We start from the raw sequence: 18,903 nt of genomic DNA, 5'->3' as shown, positions 1-18,903 counted from the left end.
TAGATCAGCAGACCACAATAAAGTATTTGCATTTTGGTCTACCCCTCCAGCTGACCAGTGTGACCTCAGATGAGTCATTAAAATTCCTCCTATTCTAATTTCCTAGCTGTGTCATCTTGGTAAGAGAGAATGTTTATAAAACATTCTGAGTCCTGGATGAAAGGTGCCTTGGTATATTAGTATCATACTATAATTATTTTGTTATTGTGCTTATTGTTCTCAGTTAACAATGATGATGTAATTTTATATTTCTTTCTTTAGGGTTATTTTTGTCTTCCAGCAGGATTCTGAAAGTGCCTTTCCTGCAAGATGTTCTTTGAAACACTGGCCGGTCTTTCAAATATTTGTTTTAGTATCAGTCCATTGAGGGAAAGTAAAAAATATATAACATTCAAGATTATCACTCTGATGTCTGCCTCATTCTAATATCTTGAATATATAGAAAATACTTTGTCCTCATTTATTTACAAGAAGCTATAATGATTAGATTGGTGCTGTCCTGGGGTACTGATTTTTTTTTTCCTGTGGAATTCTCTGAACAGGGCTTTCCTGAAAAGAATACATTAAGACTGTCAGAATGATTCTTTTCAGCAGACTAAGCTTTGCAGATGGCCTTTGTTGAGGGGGAAAAATGCATTATTCTGAAAGTCCTTCTGATCTTCAGGAAAACTGAAAATATCAAATATTATTCTATCATTTGAACTTCCCTATAAGAAAATCCCAGAAAATTTTATTTTCTGGGCTAAGATAGATAATTCAGAGCTCACAGTATTTTAAAACATGAGAATAGAAATGCGTTGAAGAAAAATGAACTTTTAACATATGCATTTACTGAAAGGAAGACTTCCTCTGTCTTTGAGAAGCAGAAATTGTGGGGCCCCTTTCTCTTTTCCATTTATTAGTTTTTGCACCTGAACGTTTCCCGGGGTGAAGTGATGTGTCTGGCATAATTATCCTGGGACATAATTACTTAATGTGTGTCAGTAAGACATGGTTCAGATATTTATTGAGCTCTGGTTGGCAGTGTCGTGAACAAGATCGTGCCTTTTCAGGGTTGCGAAAGCAACTCTAATGCATTGGAGAAAGAAGAGCGGAGAACCCTCCCCAAGAAGACTTGGCTTAGAAATCTATTTCATGTTCACACCGGCAGACAGTGCTTGAGTGAGAGGGGACTCACTTTGATTTTTAGGGGCATGTAGAGTGTGCTGCCCTGTGCACCCAAAGCCACAGACCTGCTGTTAATAGGACATGTACCTGGAGTTTTTCTTGTGGTAAAATTTATAAAACCAAACAGTAATTTCTTTGGGAAGTTGGGGTTCAGGTTATAGTGTCTAGCATGGGGCCACAAGTTGACAGGCTTCCTAATGATAATGTCTTTGTTGTTGACGATCGTTGAAAATGGGGTGGAGTGAGGAGCAAAGGGGTCTGTTTACCATGATAGAAGGAGAGCTCCTATCAGGGGAGGAAAAAAAGAGATGGGCAGGTCAAAGTTGTATTTTGGCAGATGCTGCTGCTATTCTTAAGAAAAAGAAAAAATGGCTCAAATTATCTTCCAGGAGTGTCTTGGCCCTCTGCTAGGAAACTGGTTCCTGGTCTGAAGGTATCTGAGATGTTCACTGTGATTACAGTGCAAAGGGTCATTTGTGGCTTAATTCTTTCTTGGCTTTGTGTCTGCCTGCCCTGCTTAATCTTTTATTTCAGTCCCCCCACCCCCACTTCCTTTTCTCCCCCTTTCTTTTTTCCTCAACTACTCAACGTAGTGCTTGTTTATCTTCTAGGCTGTACAGATCTCACTCTTGTCCTTTTCATATGTGGAGACCATTTCAGACAAGGTGGCAGTCCTTCAAAGTAGCCTTTTCAGGTGGGGGAAGATGAGGCTTGTTATTATGTACAGAAAATACGACACTTTCAAATGTACTTATTGTGTTTTCCTACACACACAGTGGAAAAGCATGCAAAAAAACCCATTCTGTTTATAGGATGTATCTATACTTTAGAAGTATTGCAGTTTATCATTACTGTTTAAAATGTATTCATGTAAAGGTTTTTGGGTTGTTTTTTTGAGAAAATTTCTCTATTTGGAAAAAGATGGAGAATAGGATAATATATTACAGCTGAACTGAAGTTCTGTTGTACACAAATGTGCTTGTGAAAAATTAAAGTAATTTAGAATTGAAAAACCTGTATGTTGCTAATTCTGGCTTTTGCAGGAAAAAGGGATTTATAATAGAAGGAAGGAAAGATATACAAGGTAAAACTATACCTTACTATAGTTTTAAAAACTTACATGCAAAAATTACTGTGATTTTAGGCCTTATTCTGAGTGTATTCTGTTTTATTTGCTTCATAGAGTTCTTCAGTAAAAGGCCTTCAGCGAGGCCTTTCACTTTGCGTGTTGATCAATAAGCACACCGTTTTCTAAAGCGAAGGCCTCCAACCTGATTTTTGTCTTTGTCCTCAGTTGTAGGCTTTCTTGGACAGTTTTGACTTTGTCCTACACAAGGGATGTCTGTGGGGCTCTTGTAGCCAGAGGGAGACAATGTCACCCCATGCAGCTTCCTCACCGCCTGGGCAGGATGGCATTCTTCAGTCCAGCCCGTGTGCTCCCAGCAGCAGGCCCTGTGCCCTTTGTATCTGCAGTGGCCCAGTGACTCCAGTCAAAGGCGTCCCTCCTCAAACCTGGTTTTGCTTCAGGGTTAAAGTGGCTCTCCACCCCAGCTTGTCCAGGTCACTCCCTCTGCACACCAGCTGTCCCAGTATAATCATTTGAAACACTTCTTTCATTCTCTGGGTTTATTCCTGAGGTACCTCAGGTGTCAACAGAGAGAGGTCAGGTTCAAACTGGGTTTTACTTTATACCCAAAAATGTTGTATTGGGGAAGAGGAACCATGTTAGTAACTTAATAACGCTGGGTCTCCATGAATAAGTTTCTATCTGGGAAGTGGATAGCAATTAGTCATTTAATCAATATTCATTCATCACCTACTTTGTGTTACATACAGTTCTATGTATTGCGAATATAGAAGTAAAGAAAACAAAGTCACTGCCCTCAGGAAGCTTCTGTTTCGCCAGAGGAGACTGGCAATAATGAGAAAAGGGATATAATTTAATGTCAGGTAATAGTAATTGCTATAAAGAAATAAAGCAGAGTGTGGTGCTGGAGGTATTGCCAGAAGTACTGTTGCCATAGACAGGATGTCAGAGACAGCTTCAGGGGAAGTGACACGTGAACCGCCCTCACAGTCATCTTGGACAGAGCCTGTACCACAGCAAAGCCCTCCCTGAATCACCTCAGGTGCTCCCGGCATGCCCTGAAAGCTTGCCAAGGAGAGGACAGTGATTAGCGAATTGCTGTGGAGAACTGTTTTGCGTGTGGTCTTCAACTCCTATGAACTTGCTTTCCTCATCGATCTCCAGTCCCAACAATCCCACGCCATAATTTTCTACTTGGTGTATTACCCACATTGCATTTCCATTTAGTTTCAAAGTTCTAAGAGGTCTGGAGAGAGGTGGGCGTTTTTGAACATGTAGCAACACTACAGAATATTTCCCGAGGCAGTTTCCTGTCAGTTGTGTGGCTCTGTAGTGAGGCATTCTGGGAAGTTCTTCCCGTGCCCCAAGTCTTTGGAGCTTCCTGACATCTGAGAAGATTGCAACATTTCCTGAATCTTAGAGTGAAGGGAAATGGGCTCCTATATCCAAAACCTTCAGACTTAAGTGTTTGCCAAGTGCTTTGCAATCTGCCTTTCCATAATTCTCTCATTATGTCTGTGTTAGGGTTTATCATGCCGGTACAGCACCTTACTGAATCAATTTTGGGACAGATGGAGTTGGCAGAATGGAGAAGAGCAGGAAATGACATTGAGCTGTGAGCTCTTCACGGGGATGCTCTGTCTGTTGGGACAAGCTTGTGACTGGCACCACAGTGCTGGCTTTCAATAAAAGTTGTGGCATGAATAAGCTTATACAAGGTAGGGGTGAGCTGCTGTTTATTTGAAAAATTTTAAATATTTTCTTTTAAAGTGATTTTATTTTAAATAAAATAAAAAGATTTTATTTAAAATTATATTTTAAATTAAGAAATCCTGTTGTTGAAGAGGTATACTATTTCAAACCCTTTTGCAGGGTGAATTTTCTTGACCTGGATTTCATCATGAATTTTAAAAAAATGGCATTTAAATATATTTTTAAAGATTTTATTTATTTACTTTTAGAGAGAGGGAAAGGGAGGGAAAAAGAGAAGGAGAGAAACAGCAACATACAAGAGATACATTGGATTGGTTGCCCCTCTTGCGTGTCCCCAACCAGGGACCCGGCCCGCAACCCAGTCTTGTGCCCTGACCAGAATCAAACCGGTGACCTTCAGTGCACAGGCCAACGCTCAATCCACTGAGCCATAACAGGCAGGGCAAAAAAAATTTTTTTAGTAGATGAATAAAGCATGATTGCCCTTGCTGGTGTGGCTTAGTGGATTGAGTGCCAATTTGTGAATCAAATGGTCGTTGGTTTGATTCCCAGGCAGGGCACATGCCTGGGTTGTGGGCCAGATCCCCAGTAGGAGGTGCATGAGAGGCAACCACACGTTGATGTTTCTCTCTCTCTCTCCTTCCTCCCTTCTCCTCTGTCTAAAAATAAACAAATAAAATCTTTAAAAAAAAAAGAAAGAAAGCATGAGTGGTGAGGTGGTCATTATATTGTGGGTCAGGGTTTGAATTGCTTATAGTATCTTGGATGCTGTAGCTCATGGCTGGTTGGTCTGTCCCTACGTCCATTTGTCCATCCATCCACCTATTCATGTTTGTTGTGTGGGAAGACATTTTATTACCAGCAGCACAGTAATTTATCTCCCATGGACTCAGTTTTCTTATCTATAGAATAATGAGTTTTGTCTAAATTATATAAAGGGTCCTTTTAGTCCTGGATTCTTGAGATTCTCACAGTTTGATTGTGTAAGACATTGGAACGAACACAGACTTGAATTAAACATGGATCCTGCCTCCAAACAGCACGCAGTCTGGCGGGTATAGTGACGTATAGAGGGCTAGCAATAATGCGACTGGAAGTGACCGGGAACTAAGCACAGCTGCAGTGAAATTGGAAGGGGATTTAGAGAAGGGGGAGATTATTTTTAGCTGCAGTGTTAAGGAAGTTTTGGGGATTGGGAGGAGGTGGCATTTAATTCGAGTGGAGGGAAGTAACATGCTGCATTGATGAGTGTCGGTTATCACCCTTGTCTCATTTAAAATTCACAACTGTGAGATAGGTTTTATTATCTTCATTTAGCAGATGACGAAACTGAGGCAGAGAATGAGATTAAGTAATTTGTCCAAAGTCATCTGGCTGTTACTGGTAATCGGCAGAGCTGTGGTTCAGGAGGAGGTCTGTTAACCCCACTTTATCCTTATGTGTTAAAGGTTGGGTCAGTAAAGAGATGAGGACACCTCAGATGAATAAAAGACCATTTGCACTGGCTGGCCGGGTGCCTAGTGCCTGCATCCTTGAGCAACAGCAGGGACGTCAGGGGGCCTGGAACTCTGAGCCCAGTGATAATACCTAGTAGCAACAGAGCCTGGCAAGACAGCCTGGGGTTTGAAAGGAGAGGCTCTCTGAGCCGGTTACAGGATCTGGCCTTTGTGAGGCCCAAATGGAGATTTTGTGCAGGAACGGCCGTGATTAGAGGAGTACATTTCAGGATGTTTATGGCTGTAAGGCCTTCTTCTGATTCTAAAGTACTTTCATGTAATTCAGCAATTTGGTGTGATGCTGAGAAAGCTCCTCCCCGGTGTCTGCTGCGGTCAAAGCCTCTGAGAGTTTCACCCAGGCTTTTGTACTAAAGAGCGCCCAGCCCTGGCTCCACTGTCCTGCCATTCCAAACATCAGCACTTAAAAAAAAAAAAAATCCCTGCTCGGTTCTTGGGACTTTGAGAGGAAAATGCCTTACTCTTCCCCCTCTTTCCTGTCCTCTCTATTTTAACCTATTTTCTGCTATTTCAAAACTTACTGCTCAATAAACAAATAATTAGCCCTCCTTTGGCTTTGCTAGTGAATAATATACCATAATGTTTAGATTAAAACAGTGTAGCAGCTACACGAGAAAAATACATCCCAGTTACATGATGAATTCCTCATTTTCCTTTTTATTCGTGGTGTCCTGGGGTGGCCTACTGGAGGAAAAAAAAATACTATTTGATTCTCCCTGGGTGGTCAGACAGGACTTGTAAAGGCTCTTGTTTGTTTTGTGTTGAGCCTTCAAAGGCACGCAGGCTTCCCTACATAAAGATGTACCAAAAAAATAGGGATTTTTTTTGAAGTTGCTATGTTTAAAGGGAAATTCAGAGCAACCACCTTCCTTAGAACTACGAGCTAATGTGATCGAGGGCCCCTTTTCTCTAGGTAGCTTTGTTGTTTCTATCTCTGGTCATTACCGTTGGTCCTACGGGGAAATTGTGTCATAAAAAACGATCTCTACCTGTGTTGTTGTTTTTTTAACCATCACACAAACATGTACTTGAATTTCTAAAACCACATTTATTATTGTGCATGTTTAGATTTTTTAAGAGCTAAGAAGTCTGAGTGGGGGTGAGGAGGGAGGAGGGAGGGAGGGGGAGAGAAAGAGAGAGAGAGGGAGGGAGGGAGTGAGGGAGGAAGGGAGAGGGAGAGTGAGAGGGAAGGAGGGAGGGAGGAAGGGAGAGGGAGAGAGAAATATTCAGGAGACTCTGGAGGAATGTGCTCTCCAGAAACATGTTCCAGGCCACGTGTTCAGCACATTCCAATTAGTAAGGCCCTCCTGCTGTGGTGTGGGAGAAAAGTTTGGATTGGGGTTAGGGCTGGCTAAATGTAGGCTACTCTGTAATGCAGTCTTTCCAGAACCCCCTCATTAGCACCTGCAAGGCAGCCGGTGCCCTGTGCACGGTCGGCCGGTGCCTCTGCTCAGAGCGCGAAGTATGTGTCAGCCATTTTGTTTACCCACGCTTATTTTCTCCATTTCATAAAATTAATTGTACTTAATGGGGGAGGTTGATAGTGCTGAATTATTTTAAGCCTGGAGGGAGCAGAGCAGCTGTGTCCTGGATCAGACCACTGATCTCTCTAATAGGCTGTCTTGCTACCTGATTCACTGGACGAAATGTGCGTGGCCAATTATGTGAATTCCTGTGTGAGAGGAAAATGACCTTGAGCCCCCGTGAGCCAGACAGTTGCCTGATGCAGTGTGTGCAACTGGGGCTGCTGCACTGTCTCGGCCCAGCAGGAATGCAGTAGAGTGCTAATCCCTAGAAAATTATTTCTCCTTAAAAAAAGAAATGGCCACTGTTTGAAATAGTTGACTGTTTTACACCTTGCCAAGAACTTTGCTTTTGGAACCAGGTGCTTAGAAAATGAGTGTTTGGGGGTTTAGCCTCTAAAGATTTTAAGAGAGAGCAAAATCTCCAAGCTTCTTCCATGTGTCCAGATGTAACCTGTTGTTATAAACTTTTTTCTAAAAAGTGAAAAGTATTAGAGAAAGGTAAATGTAAGTTTTCTGAATAAAAAATTAGAAGTGCACATTGAACAAGTTCTAAGACTCCGTCTTTACTCTTTTTTGGGTCATGTTTTGCTGGGACAGAAAAAAATTAGAAATGTTATAAGCTAACTTTACTGGGTATTCTGTTGGAAATTTTTTTATAATCAAATACATTCTCATAAAATATCAGAAAAGATAAGTCGGGACACAGAAAACAAATAACCCTCAATACACTCCTGGAGTCAAAGTTCATGGTTTTAATGTGACTCTACCAGCAACAGGACTGCACTGAGTAAATCGTCCGAGGTGCAGCTTAGTGATTTTCAACTGATGTCCTGCAAGGATTTTGAAAATATGCCATTCCTGACTTTTTCGTCAGAGGCACTGACTTCTGTTCCCCTACACTGTCAAATAAAAAAATGATAGCAGCCAATACAATGAGAGCTGTCTGGTGTGAATGAAATAAAATTATACTTTCTTTTGTTAGATCAGCAAAAAATTTTTTTTTGGTGTGCCATAGAATTTTAGTAATTAGTTTATGTGTGCTACTAGATGAAAAAGGTTGAAATCGCCGGCATAGCAGGAAGAACTTCTCCCTTAGCACCAGCTAGCTCCTGGTTTTGATCTGTGGCTCTGCTACTGCTAGTTCCATGACCTTGGGCAAGTCATTGCATACTCGTAGCCACAGGCTCTTTGTTCATAGCCTTCTGTTGCATCAAGATTAACCTTACAAAACCCATTTTAGAGATTAAATAAGCTACAGAAATAATTATGTAGAGTCTAGGATATATATTGGTGGTCATTCCCTTTCTTTTCTTCTGACTACGTCCTAGGGCCAGCATTTTTTCAAAAGTATACTATTAGCTTTGGGACTCACTATAGAGAACATCTGAAATACTTCATTCTCCAGATAATGAAGTCTAGACCCAGAAGGGGAGAATGTCGTGCTTGTACTGCCTTAGAACAGGAGTAGCAGAGCTGGTGCTAAAACCATGTGTCTCTAGATGCTTTCAGTTTTCTCCAGGAAGGAGGACGACTTACCATTCTGAACTGAGTCCCTGACATGGCTCCAGAGCAGTCAACTCCAAGGCCAATCTTAATAAACAAACAGTTCTCCAAAATCGCCTGTAGGTAGACAGAGATGTGTACTAAAACCTTACTTACCCTACTATTTCCTTCTGTATATTCTTGCAACTTTTGACTCAGTTTCCCTTTCTCTCCTAGTACTCTCAGGAGACTTCAGAAGCACCAACACCCGCATGTTCAGGTAAGAGACTTTCTGGATGGAGAAGATTTTCCAGATAAAGGCTTGCACTGATTCCCTTTGTGGTTACAGCCTGGCGCTTGCTCTTTCCTGGGCTGCCCCAAGATCCTAATGCTCACTGTTCTCTGGTTCTTCTCTCCTTGCCTGTGTAGGGGGAGGCCGGGTGCATGACAGATGTCACCTCTGTCCTGTTAGAATTTTTTTCAATGCATATCTCTTAAAGATAAGAAAGAGCTCATGGCTTTTTAAAACATAAATACTATTTTCACACCTAAAACAATAGTTAACTATAATGCCTTCAAATCAAATATCCAGTCTCTATTTAATAACTCCCATTTGAGGGGTAGATACTGCAAAAACAAATTTTTTGGGATGCAGTCTACAACATGATGACTATGGGTATACCGCTGCACTGTAGGGTATATTTGAACGTTGTTAAGAGCGTACATCCCAAGAGTTCTCATCACAAGGAAAAACTTGTTTTCCCCTCTTTTTTTTCCCCCTTTTGTACATGTATGAGATGACGGATGTTAACTTACTGTAGTAATAATTTTACAATACATGTAAGTCAAATCATTATGTGGTATACTTCAAGCTTATACAGTGCTTTGTGACGGTTATATCTCAATATAATTGGGGTGGAATAAAACCAAATTTCTGTTTGGTATTTCCAGTATTTGAAGGTGCTAGGAGTATAGCCTAGAGCACTGATTCTTAGGTGTGGTCCTCACATCAATACCATCAGCATTTTCTGGAAACTTGTTAGAAATGCAAATAGCTGGACACCAACCCTGATGGACCGAATCAGAGACTCAGGGGTGAGGAGTTTTAACAAACCCTCTAGGTGATTCTAATGCATAGGAGGGTTAAGGAACCACTGGTCTAAAGGAAACTGATATTTTTTGCTCACTACAACACCCTATTTTACACCTGTCTTTGTGTTAAACACTGCAACAAATCCCGAGACACTCAAAATACTTACACCTGGATCACTGTGATATACTAAGAAATATATATATTTTGGTATTTGTCCCTGGCTCCTGGCTGAAGTTCCTAAAACCTGTGTAATTTCTTAAGGGCAATAGGAGCATCTTTTGTTTTAACATTTGGTTATTGTCCCTAGCTCTTGAAACAGCTCTGGAGTGATAAAAGTGAGAGGACCTTCTTTTGTTAATCAAAACAGGCTCCATTCCACCACACCTGAACTTATGTTAATGATTGACTTTTGGAGGTCCCTAAATGAGAGGTCTGGTTGCCATGGAAACCAGCCATGTGTTTACAGTATTGAAACTTTTGGTCCCACCCCCCACCGATCTCCATGGAGGGAAGAGGAGCCGGAGACTGAGTTAATCACCAGTGGTCAATGATTTAATCGGTTATGCCTACCTAATGAAGCTGCAATAAAAACCCTATAAGAAAGGTTTAGGAGAACTTTCTGGTTGCATTGGGAGGTTGGTGTACCTGGAGAGAGCAGAGAGGCTTCATATACCTTGCCCGAGGTACCTCTTCCACTTGCCTGTTCCTGAGTTCTGTCCTTTCTAACAAACCAGTAATCTGGTAAGTAAATTGTTTTCATGAGTTCTGAGAGTTGTCCTAGTAAATTATAGAACTGGAGGAATGGGATGTGGAAATTTCTGATGTACAGCTGGTTGGTCAGTGGTACAGGTGACAACCTGGACTTGCAGTTGGCATTTGAAGGACTGAGCCCTTATCCAGTGGGGTCTGTACTGAGTTTGGACAGTGAATGTCAGAAATGAATTAAATTGGGTCATTCCATGCCCGTAAATTGGAGAATTGCTTGGTGTCCCAAAACTCCCCACACATCTGGTGTCAGAGGTGTTGTGTAGAGGAAAGTGGAGTTTTTGTTTTTTTAATTACCAAGATGGAGTCAAGCTTTCCTTGCCTTGTGGGGCCGTTCCCAAGAGTTCTCGCACCACTAACTGCAGAGGGCCTGCGACTCAGCCTGCTGCGCAGGTGGAAGCCCTTGAGCTCTGGGGTTGTGGTGGTGGAGGTTGTGACCAGGGCTTTCTGGGACAGGACAGACTGAGTGAAATTAGAGACCTAATTTACTTAATAGATAAATTAGCTCTTTTATTTAAAAAAGAACAGATAAGCATACCTCGGAGATACTGTGGTTTTGGTTCCAGATCACTGCAATAAAGCAAGTATGGCAATGAAGTGAGTCATAATCTTTTTGCCTTCCATTTGTAAAAAAGAAACATCTGTGCAATGCAGTAAAGCAACGTGCAATAAAATGAGGCATGCCTGCACTTTTAAAGGGGGTCTCAACTACTCACCCGCACGGTAGGATTCACGTGGGTGGCTTAAAAAAAAAAAAACAAAAAACAGTGGTCACTTGGTCTGACTCCAGGAGATTCCAGCTCCAGTTGAGTTGGGGGTGGGGTAGGGGCGGGTTCCATTAGCATGGCTTACAGATTCTCCAGGTGATTCTAACTATAGTCATGGTTCAAAACCACTAGTTAACACCTGTGTTTGGTTTGGGATTCAGATGAGAAATTAGATGGAAGTAGTTTGAACTGTGCTTCTTAGTCTATTAGTGACCAGGTATGGGGGAGTTGTTAGAATTTCTGTTATCTCTAGCTTTATCTGTTGCTTTGTTTTTAGCTGGCACAGACAAGTTGCACAGTATTTCTGGTCAGTTCTAGGTAAGGAGATTTGGCTACTGTTTGTCCACTCACCTGGAGGTGTCTTGGGTTGGGGGAAGAATATGTGTTTCTATAGCTTGCATGTGACCTCCCACCTCACCTCTGCAGCTCCCTTTCTGTAGGTGGGTACAGCTCCAGGAAGGGAATTTCCAGAGATTGATGATGGTATTGTGTATTTTGCAGTGAGAGGCATTTTAATTTTCTAAGACTATCAGTGGGACCAGAGCCTTCCTTGCAGTCCCAAAGTTATGGAAAGGAAAGAATGAGCTGTATTTGTTGGTTGAGTGTTGAAAAATTCCATGGAAAAAGGAAAGGGAAACAAGTTTACCACTGGTTTTTCTTGGCAGGTTTTATCACCTTTCCCCCCAAGTTTCTGGCAAGTGTGATTAGAAATTGACTTGCAGGATTTGCTCACACTAGCTTCCCAAGACATCTTTTGCTTGCTTGCTGCTGACTAGCAGTAGTTAATTTGCTATCTCTCACATGTGTTATCCAAAAATCACAGAACTCATTAGAAATAAACAGCATGAACTTGGTCCTCACATTTGGGGGATTAGCCAGATGTAAATCTAAGTCGCACTTGGGAGGTTTCATGGGCCTCATTTAAAAATAAATAGAACTCTAGCCTTGAGTAGAAACAGATTTTTTTTTTTAAATGAAATATCTTACTGGAAAACAAATTTTATTTTTCCAATAAAAAATATGGGGAGGAGGTAAGCTTCTCCGGATGCCAATGCTTATTTTATTTCATGCCCTTCCCTTCTCCTTGCTGATGGCAGATGTGGCAGAAATAAAGACCCAATTTCATTTTCCAAAATGGGAAAAATTTAATCAATTCAGGAATGTATTCTTAATTGACAGCAGACGTTTAAAACCTGATTGGTCACAGTTGACAATCTAATATTTTTTAGGAAAATAAGTGTGCATTTATGTATTTCCCAAACCTTCCTGTGGACTCATCACTACCTAGCTGGGTTATTGACGTGTTGGCCTTGAGGTTCTCTGATTCTTAGAGTTTAAAAAAAACATTTCTCACCAAGAGATGAGAAAGCGCTACTTTTCATGTGATTATGATATATGATTTATGTGATTAGAAAATTTCTGTTTTCTATTGATATGCAAACCCGCTGCCAGCAATAGCAAATATTCATCTGCCACCTGTTTTTAATTCCAGCAAAACCTGTAATCAGAATGAAATTAAAAATACCTTACCTTTGAAGAATCAGAAAAATAATTCATATTTATTGAAACTTTCTGTGTTTATCCTTCCAGATTGTACTAAATCAGATGAGTACACAAATGCCAAAGGGTTGACTCTTACCAAGTAGAGATTGTTTCATGCAGGCAAAAGAGTTGAGGTAAAGATCTGCTAAGACTTCCCAGAAGCTGATTCTGATATCAACCTGGTTTCCAGCACCCCCCAACCTTAACAGTTATATATCACACTACCCTCTGTTTTCTGTTGGTTTATTTTAAAAATGTCTATTTGTAACCTGTCCTAGTGAAGCATCTGCTTTATCAGAACCCAGTCCAGGACTGCCAGCTGTCTTGTCCATCTTTCTGCCCATAAAGCATTCATTCATTCTCTGTTCCTGTTCAACCTTGAGATCAAATTTACAATGTATATTTCTACTCTTGTCTAGGGACAAAGATAGTTTGCCTGGTGAGCTTTTATTTAGTGTTTCAAAAGAAATAGCTGGTCATATCTGCAGCAGACTGGTTTTTTGGGGTTCACTACAGAGGGGGCTCCTTTTTGAACCTGCCTCACTGATGGTGCGTCACGAGGGATGTGGTAGTAGCAGAAAATAGTTTACTGATCTTCCTTACTTCTGAAGAGCGCCTCCTCCCTCGGAAGCACTTTGATAGCCAGGCACTGTAAAATTTCAATAAGTAAGGCTGCAGGGAAGGGTAAAGAGAAAGAGAAAGAAAAGTGAAATACCAGAAGCAAAGAGTCCGATCTATATTCACATCATGTCCATAGGACCTGAGAAACGGATATTGAAGTGGCAGAACCAGACTGCCTCTTCGTTCCTATGAACTAATTAAATGTGTTTTCACTTAAAAAGGATAACAATGTTAGATCTTAATGGGATTAACCTAACTGAAATTTATTAGGAATTGCTTTGACAGTAAAGATTATGGATGGCTCAAATTCCATTTTGAGATGGGAGCTTTGATTCCTGTAATTTTTGCTATGCTGCTGTGCTGAAGACATCCAAGTTACCAAACATGACTGCAGTGTTATGTGATTGAGACCTGGAATATGAGTAGAGTTTGAGTATTTTTCTCTTTAACATTTTGTGAGGATTAATTTTTACCCTATTTTCATACTAAAATGAGTCTCTTTAGCTAAAGCAAAGGGGAGACCCCCCATTTTAAAAAGAATTAAAGCAATGTTGGTAATTTCTTAGGATCTCTCTTGCTCAAAATTGTCTAGATGAACTCCAAGTTCACTAATAACTACCTGTTCTCCTTTTTTCTATGTATGTGTTGCAGGAGCTCAATTTTTTTATTGTATTAAAATATACATAACATCAAATTTACCATTTTTAATCATGTTGAGTATGCAGTTCTGTAGTGTTAAGAAGACTCATATTACTGTGAAGTTTTTACCACTGTCCATCTCCAGAACTTTGTCATCTTCTCAAACTTACTCTGTGCCCCTTAAATATTAACTCCCCAGCCTACCTTCCCCCCAGGCCTTGGCAATCACCATTCTACTTTGTTTCTAGAAATTTGACTATTCTAGATATAGTATAAGTGGAATCATGTTTGTTTTTATGTGACTTGCTAATTTCACTTAGCATAATGTTCTCAAGGTTCATCCATGTTGTAGCAGGTATCGGAATTTCCTTTTTATTACAGAATGATTCTCCTTTGTGTGTATCTAAGACATTTTGTTTATCCATTCATCTGTCAATATAATGAATGGGTCTCTTCCTCCTTTTGGCTATTGTGAATAGTGCTATTAAGAACATGTGTATATAAGCATGGGTTGCGAACCAAAGTGTCGCAGGTTTGATTCCCAGTCAGGGTACATGCCTGGGTTGCAGGCCATGACCCCCAGCAACCGCACATTGATGTTTCTCTCTTTCTCTATCTCCTTCCTTTCCCTCTCTAAAAATAAATAAATCTTAAAAAAAAAAGAACATGGGTATATAAATATCTAAGTTCCTCAATAATATTTTTGAATTGCTTCCCTAGGAAGCAATTTCTGATTATTTAATACCCCCAGTTGCTGGTTTTGATACTGATTTTAATTTTAAATACTGTTGCTAGTGAAGAAAGCCTTTTATGTAGCATAGTTGGAGTTAGTATTGTGCCTGGGTTCTGAAAGGTCCCTCAAAGCCTATGAGGACATTTAAACAAATAGCAATGAAAATCCTTTTAGAACATATCCAACTTTATCTCATGACCTACCTTCTCTGGTAAAGACCCATTAGAATAGACTTTCTTTGTTTTTCTTTTTTAAAAAAAATCTGATTGTGAAGATTCGTGTTTTGGAATATTCATTGAAAGAGAAATGTTGCTGCAAAACATCTGGAAAAATTAAACTCTCTGGTTAATCAAAATCCTCAAAGCAGAAGACATTCCAGGATTTGGGATGTATGTCTCCTTCTTTAGATAGCCAGGCTTATCTCTTAGAAAATGAATTAACAGCTCATATTGCTAGCACATACTGCCTGAAGATACATACATTCTATCATCACATTTCTGGTGTTTTCGAAGTTTTCCAAGTTTTCTCTATCTTTTGTAATGCCCTTGAGATAATAATTCTTTCAGATACTTTAAGCTTAACTAGACAGAGACAAACTCCTTCTTGAACTAATGCCATTTATTTGGCATGTACCGTATGTTAGAGTTATATTGTTAATAGCTAATATTTAGTCAGTCCTTGGCATATGGTAGGAATTGTTTGAAACTCTTTATGTGTGTCAGAAGTTACTTAGTCTTCCCAATACCTCAGTGTGTTTGATATCAAAATAACTTCATTTCCCCAATGAGGAAGATGAGCTGGAGGAGACAACTTGACCAAGGACATGGTTCAGAACTGGGCGAGCCGAGGCTGGAGCTCACGTGTCTCTGACCACCGGCCACACTGGCGTGTGGCTGTTGATTTGACTTATGAGCTGTGTGGGCCATGTTCTCTGGAGGACAAATTCTTTTTGAGGAGAATAACAGCTTTGAAACTCAGCTATGTGTGCCTGTCTAGAAATCCATGCCATATTAAATGATTATGAAGTTGTTGAGAAGCTCAGCACCAAAGGGCGTAGGTTTCTTCTGAGCATAATGCCCTTTATTTTACCTTCAAAGGTAAACATATTGCATAGGAAGGGAAATGAAAAAGGCCATGCTTAGAAAAGTTTTTAAAAATTACATTTTTTAAATAAAAGGTATTACTTTTTTTTACTTGTTATTACTATGAAGTCATAGTTTATAAAGAGCTTATAAAAAGTAGTAGGAATTAGCCTCACTTAGAAATTTGGTATTAAAGACTTTGTAAGGAATATCTACTTATGTCCACTTATAACTGAGAGATTTCTCTTAAGATATTGGTGATTTTAAAATTACTTTACCCACTGTTGTTTAAAAATATTTAATTACCATTTTAACAGTTAGCAAGTGAATATGAGTCTTTTTAATGATAGGACTTAATTCTTTTGAAGACCTGTTAGTTCCTTTCATGGTGACATTTGAAGAGTTCATTATACCTGAAGGAACTTTGTTGAGCAGCACTTATAGTTGCCAGGCAGTTTGCTAGATGCTGGGATTTAAACACAGTTAAAAAATAACTTTTAAGATATTCGTAACTTAGTATGAGATATAGAAGTAAGACCAAGAGGAGAAATATTCATCCTATTGAGGGGAGAGGTTCCGAGAAAACTGGGCAGGAACTTGGTTTTAAAGTTTGAATGGGAGTTTTCTGGGCAAAGTAGGGTAAGAGTGGTGAGTGGTTTTAAGCAAATGAATAGCCATGTACAAGGGCACTGAGATAAACAACATGTGTGAAATCATGTGGTCCTTATCCTTCTCTGTCTGACTTATTTCAGCATGATACACTCTAGGTTCTTCTATGTTCTTCCAAATAATAATAATTCATCATTTTTTATGGGTGAGTAGTATTCCATTGTACATGTACCATATATTTATCTAGTTACCCATTAAAGGATACTTAGATTGTTAACATATCTTGGCTATTGTGAGTATTGATGCAGTGAGCATAGGGATGCATGAAAGTATCCAGCCATGCACTATGAAAAATAGAGACATTTATTGAAGATATAAGAAACATTATACATAGGACAATGAGCCCTCAGTGCCCTTCAGAGTAGGCACCTTGGGACCTCACACAGTTCTCCCAATCACCATCAGCTATCCCAGCCTATTTTCCCAAATCTCATCAATGCCCTGAAATCTCTTCCCTTTTAAAGGTGATTTTAGTTCTGGGAAAATCCAGAAGTCACAGGCTACCAAATCTGGGCTGCAGTGGGGTTGAGTGACCTGTTTTGCCAAAAACTCTTCACCAGATGTGACAGATGAGTGGGTGCGTTGTGATGAAGCTGCCAATCACCAGTTGTCTGTAGCTTTGGCCTTCTGAATCATCCCAGTAGTGTCTGCGGAGGAATTGTCAAGCTTAACGCAAAATTTGATGCAGATTCTTTGCTGTACCTGCTTAGTCATTTTGAATGTGACAGCCACACAGTACACATGCTTACTCCACAGCATCTACTGTTCCTACTGACTAGTATAGAGAAGTCATCATTGTTCACGCATGTGCATTCCAGTCCAGTCCCCTTGGCTGCCAGGTTACATCAATGTGGCACAAACCATTCTTGTCATATTAATAACGATTGGACTTTTTTCCAGGCAGACCTTGTATCTTTACAAATAAGTGTTTTAAAATGTTATGGTAGATACTCTGAGGAGGGATTTCTGGGTCATATGGTAGCTCTATTTTTAATTTTTTGATGAGCCTTCATAACTTTTTCATAGAGGCTAAATCAATTTGCGTTCCACCCTCAGTGTATGAGGGTTCTCTTTTCTTCACATCCTCTCCACCAGTTATTTCTTGTCTTATTGATAGTTGCTATTCTAACACGTATGAGGTGGTATCTCACTGTGGTTTGATTTGCATTTATTTCTCTTATAGGTAGACAGAAAAGGACAAGAACCTTATGATTTCACTCATATGTGGGATATAAAACAGAAAGCAGCAAGTGAATAAACAGACAACATTGTAGTGGTTACCAGAGGAAAAGGGGGTTGAAAGGGTGATGAAGAAGGTAAAGGGGATGAAATGTGTGGTGACAGGAGACTGGACTCTGGGTGGTGAGCACACAATACAATATACAGATGATGTGTTATAGAATTGTACACCTAAAACACATAATGTTATTAACTAATGTTACCCCAACAAATTTACTGGGTTTGCCAAAAAGTCTTTTATTCCATAAAATAAAAGGCAATGTGCATTTTCACCAATAACTTCATTGATTTGAATATTTTGAGTATGTCAGCTGTTTCCCCCTATTGGTTTCTAGTGGGTAGAGGCCAGAGGTGCTACTAAATATCTTCCAATGGATAAGACAGCCCCACAGCAAAGAATCATTTGGCCAAAATAATTCTTTAGTACCAATAGTACCAAGAAACTTTGCAAGCCACTTTTAACATGTTTGATCATTCATTCACAGCATCTTCCCCATACATTACACAAATCTTGTTTTACATTTCAGTTATGTTTTTACCTTTCTTGAAATAAAGCATAATATGCCGAAGATGTTCTATATTTTCTTCCATCTTTAATATTAAAATGGCTGCACAAAATTTCACCAATTTTGATCAGTTTTTAAAAAATACACACTGATATGACAGCTGTCACAATACAGTCTAACAAAATTGTTTCGAATGAAGTTAAAGACATCTAAACACAGCTAGAGCTATGGTGTGGAAAAAACTAGATGAACTTTTTGGCCAACCCAATAACTAAAAAAAGAAGCAGTGTGATACTTCAGCAAACTTTAAATAGGAAGAGAGTCAAAAGGTTTAAAAACTACCCTTAAGTCTTGGTTTTATGCTCTGTAGAAAAGAGCGTCATTCACTTTGGTCTGTTTTGAGGATTAAAAGTGGTGTATGTGAATTGTTCAGTGAAGACATAGATTTCTACACTGATGTTATTATTTATTGTACTACTATCCTTTTTTCATTTTTGCCTTTTCATTTTTTCTTTTAAATAATATTACAGTTATAATGGTTCAGAACTTGAGAAGTATAAAAAATCTCCTTCCATTTTGTGCCTCATCTCTAAGTTCCTTCTTTTCAGCCCTCACAGGAAACCACTGTCCTCAGTGCCTTGTGTGCCCCTCCCCAGTCTCTTTATGCCGGACAAGGAAATATGATATCAATGCTGTACTTCCTGCTTTTACACAAAAGGTAGCACATTATACACATCGTATACTACCTTTTTAAAAAC

The 18,903-nt window shown here is 39.7% G+C and overlaps 1 long non-coding RNA gene across 3 annotated transcripts in view; it reads left to right on the top strand.

The window, feature by feature from the left end:
- The window catches only part of LOC118500703, a 347,021-nt gene that overhangs the window by 84,009 nt on the left and 244,109 nt on the right, over positions 1 to 18,903 (top strand). Inside the window, exon 3 of one of the 3 annotated variants that reach the window (XR_004903281.1) lies at positions 8,727 to 8,769. The exons of 1 other annotated variant lie outside the window; for it this stretch is intronic. This is a non-coding gene — a long non-coding RNA (uncharacterized LOC118500703). Of the gene's footprint in view, positions 1 to 8,726; positions 8,770 to 11,252; positions 11,433 to 18,903 lie in introns of those variants that run through there. One more of the 3 variants, XR_004903282.1, reaches the window with a different exon arrangement.

Source organism: Phyllostomus discolor, chromosome 5, assembly GCF_004126475.2.
Source record: "Phyllostomus discolor isolate MPI-MPIP mPhyDis1 chromosome 5, mPhyDis1.pri.v3, whole genome shotgun sequence".
Lineage (NCBI taxonomy): Eukaryota > Metazoa > Chordata > Mammalia > Chiroptera > Phyllostomidae > Phyllostomus > Phyllostomus discolor.
This window is presented reverse-complemented; position numbering and strand designations above follow the sequence as displayed.